We start from the raw sequence: 12,660 nt of genomic DNA, 5'->3' as shown, positions 1-12,660 counted from the left end.
CTTTGTGACCTCTCCGTGGTGCAGTCTCTGATACTGTCAGTCACCTTTTGGATATTCTCCTCTCTAGGTTGTCAGTCATCTTCTGGATGTTCTCCTCTCTAGGTTTTTGTGACACTGATCTCTCTTGGTTCTCCTCTTAACTGTCCAGTCCTTCTCAGTTTCCTTTGTTGGATCGTCATCAAAATGTTCTAGTATTGCTTCTCCTTGGAAATCCCTGTCTGTAAGTAAAATACCCATTCTTGATGCCATCTGGGAAAGATTGAGTCATATCATTTTTTTAATACCTGTTAAATATCAGGGTGGCCGGTCAAAGGTTTGAACAGGCAGTTCTTAAGGGAAGAAATCCAAGCTGTCTATAGCCATATAAAAATTCTCCACATCTCTAAAGAATCAGGGAAATGCAAATTAAAGGAACTCTGATGTTCTACTTCATACCCATCATATTGATAATGTTGACAAAAAAGAAAAATGACAAATGTTGGAGGGCCTTGGGAAAACAAGTACATTAATGCATTTAATGGAGTTGTGAGTTGGTCCCACCATTCTGGAGAGCAGTTTGAAACTATGCTCTCAAATTAACTAGTCTCTGCATACCCTTTTACCCAAGGATATTGTTACTAGACCTGTACACTCTAAAGAGATCAAAGGAGGGGGGGAAATGTCCTGTAAGTATGAAAATATTTATAGCAGATCTTTTTGTGGTGGTAAAGGACTGGAAACCAAGGGGTGTGGCTGTAGAGATTATATGTTATGGTATATGAATGTATCAGAATACAATTGTGCCATAATCAAATGAGATAATAATTGTGAAGTGCTTCACACAGTTCTCTCCCTGTCTTCTTTCCCCACTCCTTTCCCTTTCCTCCCTCCCTTCTTCCTTCCTCCCTTCCCTCCCCAGCACAATTGTGTGGTCAGATGCAGAGTTAAGTGAGCAGGAGAACAATTTATAGTACAATAGCAACACTGTGCAAATGGATAACTTTGAAAGAATAAAAAACTGGTCAAGAGGCACTGGACTAGATTTGCAGAATGAGATGTACGTTTTTGGACAGAGCCAATATGAGAGTTTGTTTTGCTTGGACATGCATATTCATTACAGGGGTTTTCTTTTTCTTTTTCTTCTTCCTTCCAGTGGTGGGAAGTGGGGTGGGGGGGGGAAGAGGCAGGGAGGATGAGAATGAGAATGAATAAGTGCTTGTTAATTGGGGGGAAAAAAAACCCAATTTTTTAAAAATACCAGTATGGTACAGTGAAAAGAGTGCTGGATTTAAAGTCGTCAGACCTGAGTTTGAATTCTAGTTTGTGGCTTATTAGCTTTGTAACACAGGGCAAATCACTTAACCTTTGTTGACCTCCATTCAGTCTACCTGCAGACACTGAGGATTAACTGGAGGACCTCACTGGTCCTTCCAGTTCTAAATCTGTGATCCTGTTGTGCTTAGAGCAGTGACTCAAATTTATGTAATATTTTATGTTAACAAAATGTTTTATTTACTCTCTACAGTCTGTCTTTCCAGTCTCATTATACATTACTCCCCTTCCCACATTCTATGTAGTCAGACTGGTGTCCTTGCTGTTCCCATCACTTCAAGCCAGAGATGCTCGCTGTCCTCATCCCAACCTCTTAGAATTCTGTTCTTGTTTCAGACCTTGGTGCATATATTCTGTAAACACATTAATAACAACAACAATAATAGTTAGCATTTATATAGTGCTTCAGGGTGCTCTACAAATACCACTTTATCCTCATAACAGCACTGAAAGGTAGGTATTGTTATTATTATCCCTGTTTTACCCATGAGGTAACTGAAGTGAACAGGTTAAGTCATTTGCACAGAGTCCCACAGATAGTACCAGTCTGAGGCTGGATTTGAACTGGTATCTTCTGGACTCCAGGTCCAACACTCTATTCCTTTGCCTTTTACTTATAATGTTTTCTTCCCTGAGAGAACCTAAGCTTGATAACAGCGCATATTTAGTTTTTGTCTTTGTATCTATCCCCACTGCGCATATCGTAGGTGTGAAATAACTGCTTGGTGCTTGATGGATTGAATCAACTCAGTATCATCCCAACGATAAGCCTGAGAATGAGTTATGTGACTCTTTTAGCCCCCTTTTACAAATACTATAATACTAACAGCTTTTACTTATATAGTACATAGAGGCAGCCAGGTGACTCAGTGAGAGCACTAGGCCTGGAGTCAGGAAGACCTGAGTTCAAATCCAGCCTCAGACACTTACTAGCTGTGTGACCCTGGGCAAGTCACTTAATCTCTGTTTGCCTTAATCCACTGGAGAAGGAAACAGCAAACTGCTCCATTGTCTCTGCCAAGAAAACCCATAGAGTCCTGGAGAGTCAGACACAACCGAACAACAAATATAGTGTGCCAGATGCTGTCCCCATTTTACAAGTTAGCGCAGCTTGTCCAAGGTCACAGGATTAGTGAATGGCAGAGCCAGGGCTCCACGCAGTGCTGCTTCTGACTTCTGGGCTCTCTCCACTACAGCCTTTCCCCACATGCTTGAATGGTGTTTGGAGCTGGCCTATGAGCTGCTTAGCTTTTAAGGAAACAGTGTTTTTACCGTTGACTATTAACTGATTTCTGTTACTTCCGCTGCTCTTCTTAGTCTGATGAGTAGAGCACAAGATCATTGATTCAGAGCCGGCAGGGACATTTGCAGCCACCTACTTTAAGCCTGTCATTTCACAAACTGGCTTCCCGATCTTTCTCTGCCCTGACTCCTGCTCTTAGACCACAGGACTTCAGCATATGTATTGATGATCTCTTGAACCCTGGAGAGGTTTAAAAATAAAAAACTTAACCAAGGTAACACTAAAGAGATCAAAGAAAGAGGGAAAATGTCTAATTTTTTTTTCTTGGTTTTTTATTTGTTTGTTTTTGGGTGTTTGGGTTTTTGGGTTTTTTTTTTTGGCCTGTGTTTTCTTTAGCACCATAGCCAATATGGAAATATGTTTTGCCTGACTGCACATATCTATCAAATTGCCTGCCTTCTCAAGGACAGAGGGGGGGGTGGGAGGGAGAGACTTGGAGCTCAAAATTAAAAAAAAAAAAAGCAAAAAAACATGTTAAAAGTGATTAGGTGGTAGTGCCAGCTCCAAATACAGTACTTTGTCATTGTTCAGTCATGTCTTACTCTTCGTGACCCCATGGGCTGCCGTAGCACAGCAGTGCTGTCCACTGGGTTTTCTTGGCAAAGATACCGGAGTGGTTTGCCTTTTGCTTTTCCAGTGGATTGAGGCAAACAAGTTAAGTGAATTGCCCATGGTCACACAGCTAGTGTCTGGATTTGAATTCGGGTCTTCCTGATTCTAGGCCTAGTGCTCTATCCACTGAGCCACCTAGCTACTTCCTAAAATCCTGTACTATTTCCCCTCTGTCATTACTTGGATACTTCCTTCCCTTCCTTCCCTTCTTCCCCCTCTCACTGCCTTCATAGGTATACCCAACCCACGTCTTGTTTTTCTTTATGTAGTTTACAACCTCTTATGAGCCAATTCCACTTAGTCTTGCAACATAAAGGTTTCATTGTAGCATTAGCTGCAAGATTGCAAATAATTTTTGTTCCTCCACTGTTCTCCATTAGCTCTTATTTTATTATGGTAAAATTAGGCTTTTTACTCTTCTGTTATTTCTTGATTCTTAGGAGAATCAGATCTGAGGCTCAGTAGAACAAGATAGTTCTTCATTGCTCTAGTGTTCAGCAAATTAGTTAAAAAGGTAAAGTGACTAAAAATTAAATCAGAAGAGATTCTGCTAGCATATGGGCAGTTCATTTGTGGGCATTGGCAAATGTGGAAGCTGAAATCTCAGATGATTAACCTCTCTGCTGTCCCTGTATCCACAGCATTTGGTGGCACAGTGTTTCATTGCATCTGTTGAAGGGCAAGCCTTCCTCCTGTATTTGAACAGCTTGCTGTATCAGCATGATGTAATGGTTTTATTTATAGAGTAAGAAAGAGATACAAGGGAAATAATTCCCAGAAATCCAGTTAATTGTAGTCTTTTCTCTCCTCTTACTACATGATTCCCTTCTTTATTTCAATCAAAAGATGCTATTTGTTAAACATATTCAATCAGAAAAAAAAATGGAATTAATCCTTAGGTAGAGGTGACTAAGAACATATTTTTAGTTTTTATTTGCTGAAAAGAGAAGCTGTGCTCCCTGACTTAATGACTCCTTTTAATCCTAACAAACAGGAAGATGACAGAAATGCTTATAAGATAAGACATCTTTGCCTTTTCTGTGTCTTAGCCCTTTCTATTCAGTCTATCTGGGTGGAGCAGATTTATAGGTCATTCCTCATCTATCATTCATACTTCTAAGTGTACTAATTATATGAATAAGAGGATCAGCTTTCATTTATTCTCAAGAGCCCAAATCCTAGGGATGGAGGTAAGATGCACAATCTATTGTTAGAGCCTCCTTGAGAAGCACCTTGTTAGGATATTGATTCTGCTACATAGCAGAAATTAGTACAGGGTTACATGTGAGCAAAGTACCATTATTCTGATTTTCTAGGTAGAAATTAGACATTTTCATTTTCTTTTTTTGGCCAGTTTGCCATATTTTTTCTCTAGAAATTTTAAGCCACTATAAATGACAAGACCTAATAAATATAAACTTTTTAATAATGCTCCATTTCCCTTTAAATATTTATTAAGGTACATGCACTCATGCTTCATGATTGTAATGAGGGTACTATAATCATATTATTTGTGTTTTCCTTAGAATCAGTTCATCTAAACATTTCTGGATATTGATAGTAGTTTCATACCATTTTAAAATAGCTAACATGGAATTTATTAAATATTGCCTGGATTATTCCTCTTCATAGAGTTCCTATTCAGTATGTTTCTTTTCATAGAATATTAGAGATGCTAGGGATCTTAGGCATCACTTTCATTTTCTAGATGAAGAAAAGTAAGGTCCAGTAGATGCAAAATGATTTACCAAAAGTACATACTAGTAAGTGGAAGGAATAGTGTTTGAACAAACTAGTTCTTCTGACTCCCAGTGAATATGAATATATGTGTGTATGTATGTGTGTGTGTGTGTGTATGTAATATACACACACACATATATATACACACACATAAGAATACTGTGTTGTGTGTATATTTATATATATATATATATAAAAACAAAGACAATTTATAAATATATATTTACAAATTGCCTTTATTCTTTTTTTTTTTAACTTTTGGGTTTTTTTCCATGAGTTATATTCCCAGAAGTAGAAATACAAAATAAAATAGTTTTAGTATATTTTGTGAGATGATACTATCAAAACATTTGAATCAGTTTGTTATGTCATCAGCAGTGTGTATCCTTGTCTCCTTATATACTCATTAATATTGAGCTTTTTATATTAAGCTTTTCCCCCCCTAGTTTTAACAGGTATGTAATAATAACTTGAAGCTATTCTAATTTTAATTTCTTTACTACCTGATGAGACTAGACATTTTCCCATATGATGATTTCTGTCTGTCTCTTTTTCCTCTGGAAGGCAGTATATTAAAATGGAAAGGGCTCTGTCTCTTTTAGAGTCAGAGGACTTGTGTTCAAATCTCACCTCTGGGGCTTATTATTTGTGTACCCATGGGCAAGTCACTTATTCTCCTGGCCCCTCCTTCAGGCCTCAGTTTCCTTATCTCTAAAATGAGGCAATTAGGTCAGATAGATGCCCTCTGAGGTCCCTTGCAGCTCCAGAAATATGATCCTATGATCTTTGTGTATAAATTTGCTTCTTTTGACCACTTATAAATGGAATGTGAGTGCTGTCTTTGTACATTTTTGTGAGTAGTAAGTACTATTGGCCATAAAGTTTCCCTGATTCTTTTCCTTTTATGTCATTATTCCACTGTAGTAGTATTTCATTTTGAAAATTTTAATTTCATAGACTTGATCCCAACTATCTTGTCTGATAACTGTCTTCTACTTTTTTCCCTGATGTTGGGGAAAGATCAAAGGCAAAAGGAAAAGGGGATGGCAGAGGACGAGATGGACATAGAGTGTCATGGAAGCAATAAATGTGAGTTTGTGCAGACATTGGGTCACAGAGAGTTGGACACAACTGAACAAATGAACAACAACAACTTTTTTCAGTAGTCACAAAATTTTTGTCCTTCCCTTACTGGGAGAGATGCTATTGTAATGTTCTTTTTGTTTAACTCTGACTCATCTGGAGTTTATTGAAGTAGACGGCATGAGGTCTGTTCCAATAACAGTCATTAACTAAACAGTAATTCTTGTCTCACATGTATTATGCCTGGTTTATTATTTATTGTTCTCATAGCAATTTGAGGATATTTCTGGAATATCATTTTCCTCTTTTATGTGGCTTTCTCTTGTTGCTCAGTCCCATGAAGTTAAAATCTAGTATAAGTCCAATGTTTAAGCTGCGTGTGTGTGCACACACTTTGTAAATCCAGGATTCATTAGTGTGAATAGTTTCACCACTGAGTGTGTAAGTTTTCCATGCCTTGACAGATGATTTTGAGAGTTACAGTGACCAAAAAATAAAAAACCAAATACCTGATCATGAACCTTCTTTTAATAAACTCCTCTGAATTTAACTAAGCTAGTCCTTAGAGGACAACAGATGTACAATCTTTCTCTGGGCTTGCCCTCAAAAATCTTTCCATTTTAGCGAGGTCTGTCAGTAAAATCACAGATCTTTCAAGTATTAAATCTTGTGTACACACACACACACACACACACACACACACACACACACACACACACACACAGTCATCACTATAACTTGTACTCATCCCAGCTCATAGAAGAAGTATTTAATTCTGTTTAATGAAATTGTACCAGTGCAATCCTTGAAGAATTAAGTAATTGGTACAATCAGCAATGCAGATGGTAACCACTCCGTAATTTAGTAATGGTCTTGAAGAGTTGCTCTGACCAAAAAATTTGTCATACTGAAGCCAACTTGATGATGTATTTTTAACTATAATCCTTTATCCCATTAAGATTTTAAAATTTCTTCTCCTTTATTTATCCCATTCAGAGTTTAAAATTTCCTCTGACTAGAGCTCTTGCTAACCTTAGTTAAGCTAATACCAAAGTATTAGCTCCTGGTTGTTGGAAGTCTTTTTCTTCCTTTTGTGAAGTACTCATGGTATTCACCTTAGGCATCATATGGCCTTCTGTTCGGCTCCTGGTAGTCTTGAGGTTAGCTTTCCTTGGTGTGTCTAGCCAGTCACTGCTGTTCCTGGGACAGCCATAGGATGCCATTGAGAAGTCAGCAACCTCCTACCCTCCTGAGCTCACAAGGTTGGCCTGTGGTGGAGGTTGGGGATGAGGAGACTAAGACTCTACTCTTCCCCCGACAAAGCAGTTCCATCTCTGGGGCTTGCCTGGAATTGTTCTTTCCTTTAAATTGCTGGAATTTGAATCTCAGCTTCTAGACTGGCTTGCTGTTTTATGGAACACCCATAGACAGTAACAAGGGATTACATTAGTTTAATGCCACTTATTCAGTAAAGCTATTCTTACCTGATGAGGGCATGGAGTATTTTGTTAGTTATGTTAATGGAGGTGGAGCATTATGGGCAAGGGATTTGCATAAGCCTTGTTCACACCTAATTTAATACCTCAATAAAGGGCAAAGTCCCAGTAATCACACCCTTACATAAATACGTGTACACACATACATTTTTTTATAAAGATCCCTTTATTAGTAAGTACTAGTCTTTGTAATATCTTATTAAATAGGAATGGTAACAAATAGCATGCTTGCCCTGTCTTTGTTTTTAAAAGGAGTGATTAACTAATACTTTCTCAATTAAATATAATATTGATTCATTCTAAAAATATTCATTCTTTACCATGCAAACACATCTTCCATTCCACATAAAAAAAGGCTATATGCAGAATAAGTGCTCTATTTTATCAGATAATTTCTTGGCCTCTATTGAGATAATCATATAATTTTAAATATTGTCTTACTGTACTGATTTATGTCAGTATTGATGAATAAACACTTATACCATGCTTTCTATATGCCAGATTCTGTACTAATCACTGGGTATGCAAAAAAAAAAAGAAAAGAAAAAAAACAAGCCCTGCCTTCAAGAAGCTTACATTCTAACAGAAAGACAACCTGTACATTTGTTTAAAAAAATACCAGCTACATACAAAATAGATAGAAGATGACAAAGGCACTAAGAGATGGGGGGGCTTGGGAAGCCCTCCTGCTGGTGGTACTCAAGCTAAGTGTTGGAGGAAACTGGGGAATTTCTTTCAAGATAATAGGTTGTCAAGTTTTGCTCTTTTCTTTGCTAAGACTTTATTTAAGATTTTTGTATCTATAACTGGTCTATAATTTTCCTTCTGATAATGTCCTTTTGGTTTGTAATAACCTGTAAAATCCTGTTTTCTTTTTTCTTTTAGAGTAAAACTCTATGAGTAGGTGAGGTTTGTGGGGAGGAGTGACAAAGGAGGAAGATGAGGTTGGTCAATCTTTGTGATGTTCATGGAGTTCTATACCAGGTTCCTGATATCCTTGCTAAGAATACCTAGAACACTTTCTTACCTCTTGGATTAGAACTACTGCATTTGTGGCCTTTTCTCTTTCCTCAGGGCCTACTATTATTTGCAGATTGCATTTCTTTCATCAGTTTTTTAGGTTTGACAGTTTTTCTCAAGTTATGCTCTGGGTAATTTGGCTGTGATTTTTGGACTGCTAAACAACTGGCTTCTATGAAACAGATACTTAATTTTGTTGATCTGTTCCTTAAAGTTGCCGTTGCTATTATCGGTGTCTTTACAGAACTTGTTTTTAAAACAACGACAACAAAAGCACAGTTCTCTACAAATGTAGTATCATTTTCAGTAGGTTATCCCTTCATTCTAGAAGAATTAGGTTCTTCTGTGATGTCTTCATTTGTACCTGTCTTTTGTTCTTTTAGCTGCCACGAAGTTGTTATGAACTTGTTACTCTTTGGAATTGCTATCCTTATTAATTGGTTTCCTTATTTAGGATACATTTCAACAAAATCTGATGTATCAAGTACCTACAAGTTACTGTCTAGCCCAGGCCTGCACACCTGTGACCTGGTGGCCCACCAAAGGATTCCAGGCAGCCTGCAAAACATTCTGTACTCGTTTGAGTTTAACACCCGTCATATACATCTTGTAATTGGGTTAGGGTTAGTTACATTTGCGTATACCTGTCTTATCTCTCCCCAATTCTCAGATCCTGGATGGACCATCAGGGATTATATCCTACATTTCTTCATAACTCCCTAGTAGCTATCAGTGTACTTTGCATGTTTTGTTGTTGTTTGGTCTAATTCTTTGTGACTCCTTTTGGGGTTTTCTTAGCAAAGATACTAGAGTACTTTGCCATTTCTTTCTCCAGCTCAACTGACAGATGAGCAAACTGAGGCAAACAGAGTTAAGTGACTTGCCTGAGGTCACATAGCTGATAAGTGTCTAAGGCCAGATTTGAACTCAGGTCTTCCTTACTCCAGGCCCTGGTGCCCTATACACTGTACTACCTAGCTGCTCTACCTTGCATATAGTAAGCGCTTAATAAATACTTATTAATTAATCTTACATTCTTCCTGTATCACTGTTGTAAACACGCACTGCAAATATAGAAGAAAGAGTGGGCTGAATTTATACTGACACCAGAGTTTATACTTCTGAACCTGTTTATTTCTATAATAACAAAAAAATCCTATCAAAATATCTTTTAAAATTATTTCTCTTTCTTATTTAAAGTAGAGTGCCAAAGAAATTAAGTTAATTGAAATATTATTGTATATTGAACAGTGAGGCATTAAGTGCCTAGAGAATTTTCTCTAGCATTGAAATAATTGTACATAGTGGCATCTCGGATATCTAATTATCTTCATATAAATTCCTCAGAGAATGGAGATAGCTGTCGAAAACTGGTGTCTGGCAACCCTTTCAACTGCAGTTCCAGCTGCAAATGGCAAAATGATTATAAAAGGTGTGATGGCAAGAAGGTATTATGAATTAAGCCTCTAGAACTGGTCTGACAAGCTGGACCCAGAGATCAAAGGAGTACTTGAAGCAAAGTAGATTATGCACCAACAGCCCTGTCTTTCAGAATTCTGATTAAGGACATGGCTAAGGATGTATGCATCCTGATCTGTGGTTCTAATTAAGAAGCATGAGCACCATGATGAAGTATCATAGTCAAAGAGATCTAGGGTTATGTATGTAGCAGGGCCCTGTGGTATAGTAGAAATAACACTGCCTCCAGAGTCAGAATCTGAGTTCCAATTCTACCGTATGTTTACTGCTTGTGTGATCTTGGACATGTCCTTCCATTTCTTTCAACCTCGGTTTCCTCATCTTGTAAAATAAAGTGTTTGGACGATATGGCCTTTGAAGTTCTTCTATCCTTAAATCTATGACATGTTATCGGTGGTATCTCCTCAACCTATCTGATGAAATTTCAGTATTTAAGGGATAGGGAGAAGGAGACATTGGGATGTTAAGTTTTTTCTAATATAAATTGCTTGTCAAGCTGGCTAATGTGACAGAAAAAGAAAATGATAAATGTTGGAGAGGATGTGAGAAAATTAGAAAACTGATATACTGTTGGTGGAGTTGTGAACTGATCTAGCTATTCTGGAGAGCCATTTGGAAGTATACCCAAAGGGCTATAAGAACTGATCCTTTGACCCAGCAATCCCACTACCAGGTCTGTATCCCAAAGAGGCTTAAAAAAACCAAAGAAAGGACTTAATTGTACAAAAATATTTATAGCAGCACTTCTTGTGGTGACCAAGAATTGGAAATTGAGGGGATGCCCATCAGTTGGAGAATGGCTGAACAGGTTGTGGTATATGATTGTAATGGAGTACTATTGTGCTATAGAAATGATGAACAGGCTGATGTCAGAAAAACTGAACTGATGAACTGATGCAAAGTGAAGTGAGCAGAACCAGGAGTAACATTATCAGCAGCATTGTATGATGATCAAATGTGAATGACTCAGCTATTCTCAGAAATGTAATGAACTGAGACAATTCCACAGGAGTTAGGATGAAAAATGCTGTTCACCTCTAGAGAAAGAACTGATGCAGTCTGAATGTAGACCAAAGCATTCTCTTTCTCACTTCCTTTTTTTTCATGGTTTCTTCTTTTGGTCTGTGTGGTTTTTAGTTTTGTTTTTTCTTAAAGCATGACTAATATGGAAATATTTTGTGTGATTTCACATGTATAACCTATATCTGATTGCTTACCATCTTAGGGAGGGCCTAGAGGAGGAAGGGAGAGAAGTTAGAACTCAAAATTTCAAAAAAAAAAACAAATGTTAAAATTTGTTTTTATGTGCAATTGGGAAAAATAAAATATTTTTAGAAAAAGATTTTCAAGGTGGGAGGAGTAGCTAGAAGGAATAGCTAACATATTAGATGACAGTTACCAAACATTCTTGATAGGCCAGAACTTTGGGCTGAATATAATGAAATAAAATTCATAGGGATCAAAGAACTTCACAAGTGTAAGATAGAAAAAGCATATTGAGTAATGGCTAGTTTGAAAGAGACGTAGGGAGTTTGGAGTGGGTTCCAAAGACACAAGTGGACTGCTTCAGAGTAGTGGATAATCTTGCTAAGATTGATCAAGTAAAGATTGGCTAACCACTTGGGAATGTTGTAGATAGTATGCTTGGTCAGGTATGGGCTAGACCAGGGGTGGGGAACCTGTCTCCAATCTGCCTCTTCTCTTCCTCCCTCTTTGATTCAATAAGTATATATTAAGAAGTCTCCATGTGCTGTAAGTGTTTTAGAAGAGAGAAAAGAGTAAGAGGAGAAAAGGGGGGCATATTCAAGAAATGTTGCAAAGGTGAAATCAGCAGGCCTTGGCAACAACTTGGATATGGGGGTGGAGGAGAGATAGTAAGGAGCACAGGATGGATAAGATTACCCTGTATAGTAATAGGGAAGGTAGGAGGGGTGTAGGGTTTAGGGGGAAAGATAATGATTTCTGTTTAGGATATGTTGAGTTTAATCCATCTACTAGACTTCTAGCTCGAAATATCTTAGAGGCAGTTGGAGATGCAAGATTGGAGCTCAGCAGAGATTGGGGAAGGACAGGTAGACTTGAAAATCATCAGCATAGAGATGTTAATTAAGCCAGGGTAGCTGATGAGATGACCAAATGAAGTGGTATAGAAGATGATGAGAAGAGAGCCCAGGACAGAACCCTGAGGAACACGTATAGTTAGAAGGAATGATCTGGGAGAGGATCCAGCAAAGGAGACAGAGCAGATTTGATCAGATAGATGGGAGGAGAACCAGCAGAGAAATAGGGATGTCTCCAAATCCTAAAGAAGAGAGAGTGATCAGCCATGTCAGAGGCTGCAGAGAGGTCAAGGAGAATGTGGACTGAGAAGAGGCCATTGGATTTGGCAACTAAGACATCACAGATAACTTTGGCAAGAGCAGTTTCAGTGGAGTCAGGTCAGAAGCTGGGTTGTAAGGGGTTAAGAAGAGAGTGGGAGAAGGGAAAGTGGAGGCACCTATTGTAGATGGCCAAAGAGACATAGGACAATAGTTAGCAGGATGGAAAGATCAAGTGAGAGTTTTTTCAAGATAGGGGAGAGGCATGGGCAAGTTTATAGGCAGTAGGAAATGAATC

At 38.1% G+C, this 12,660-nt stretch overlaps 1 protein-coding gene across 2 annotated transcripts in view; it reads left to right on the top strand.

The window, feature by feature from the left end:
• TTC39C (tetratricopeptide repeat domain 39C) overlaps positions 1 to 12,660 on the top strand; it is a 109,694-nt gene that overhangs the window by 70,546 nt on the left and 26,488 nt on the right. The gene's annotated exons all lie outside the window — the stretch shown is intronic.

The sequence above is a fragment of the Phascolarctos cinereus genome, unplaced genomic scaffold (genome assembly GCF_003287225.1).
Source record: "Phascolarctos cinereus isolate Bilbo 61053 unplaced genomic scaffold, phaCin_HiC Scaffold_4;HRSCAF=312, whole genome shotgun sequence".
Lineage (NCBI taxonomy): Eukaryota > Metazoa > Chordata > Mammalia > Diprotodontia > Phascolarctidae > Phascolarctos > Phascolarctos cinereus.
This window is presented reverse-complemented; position numbering and strand designations above follow the sequence as displayed.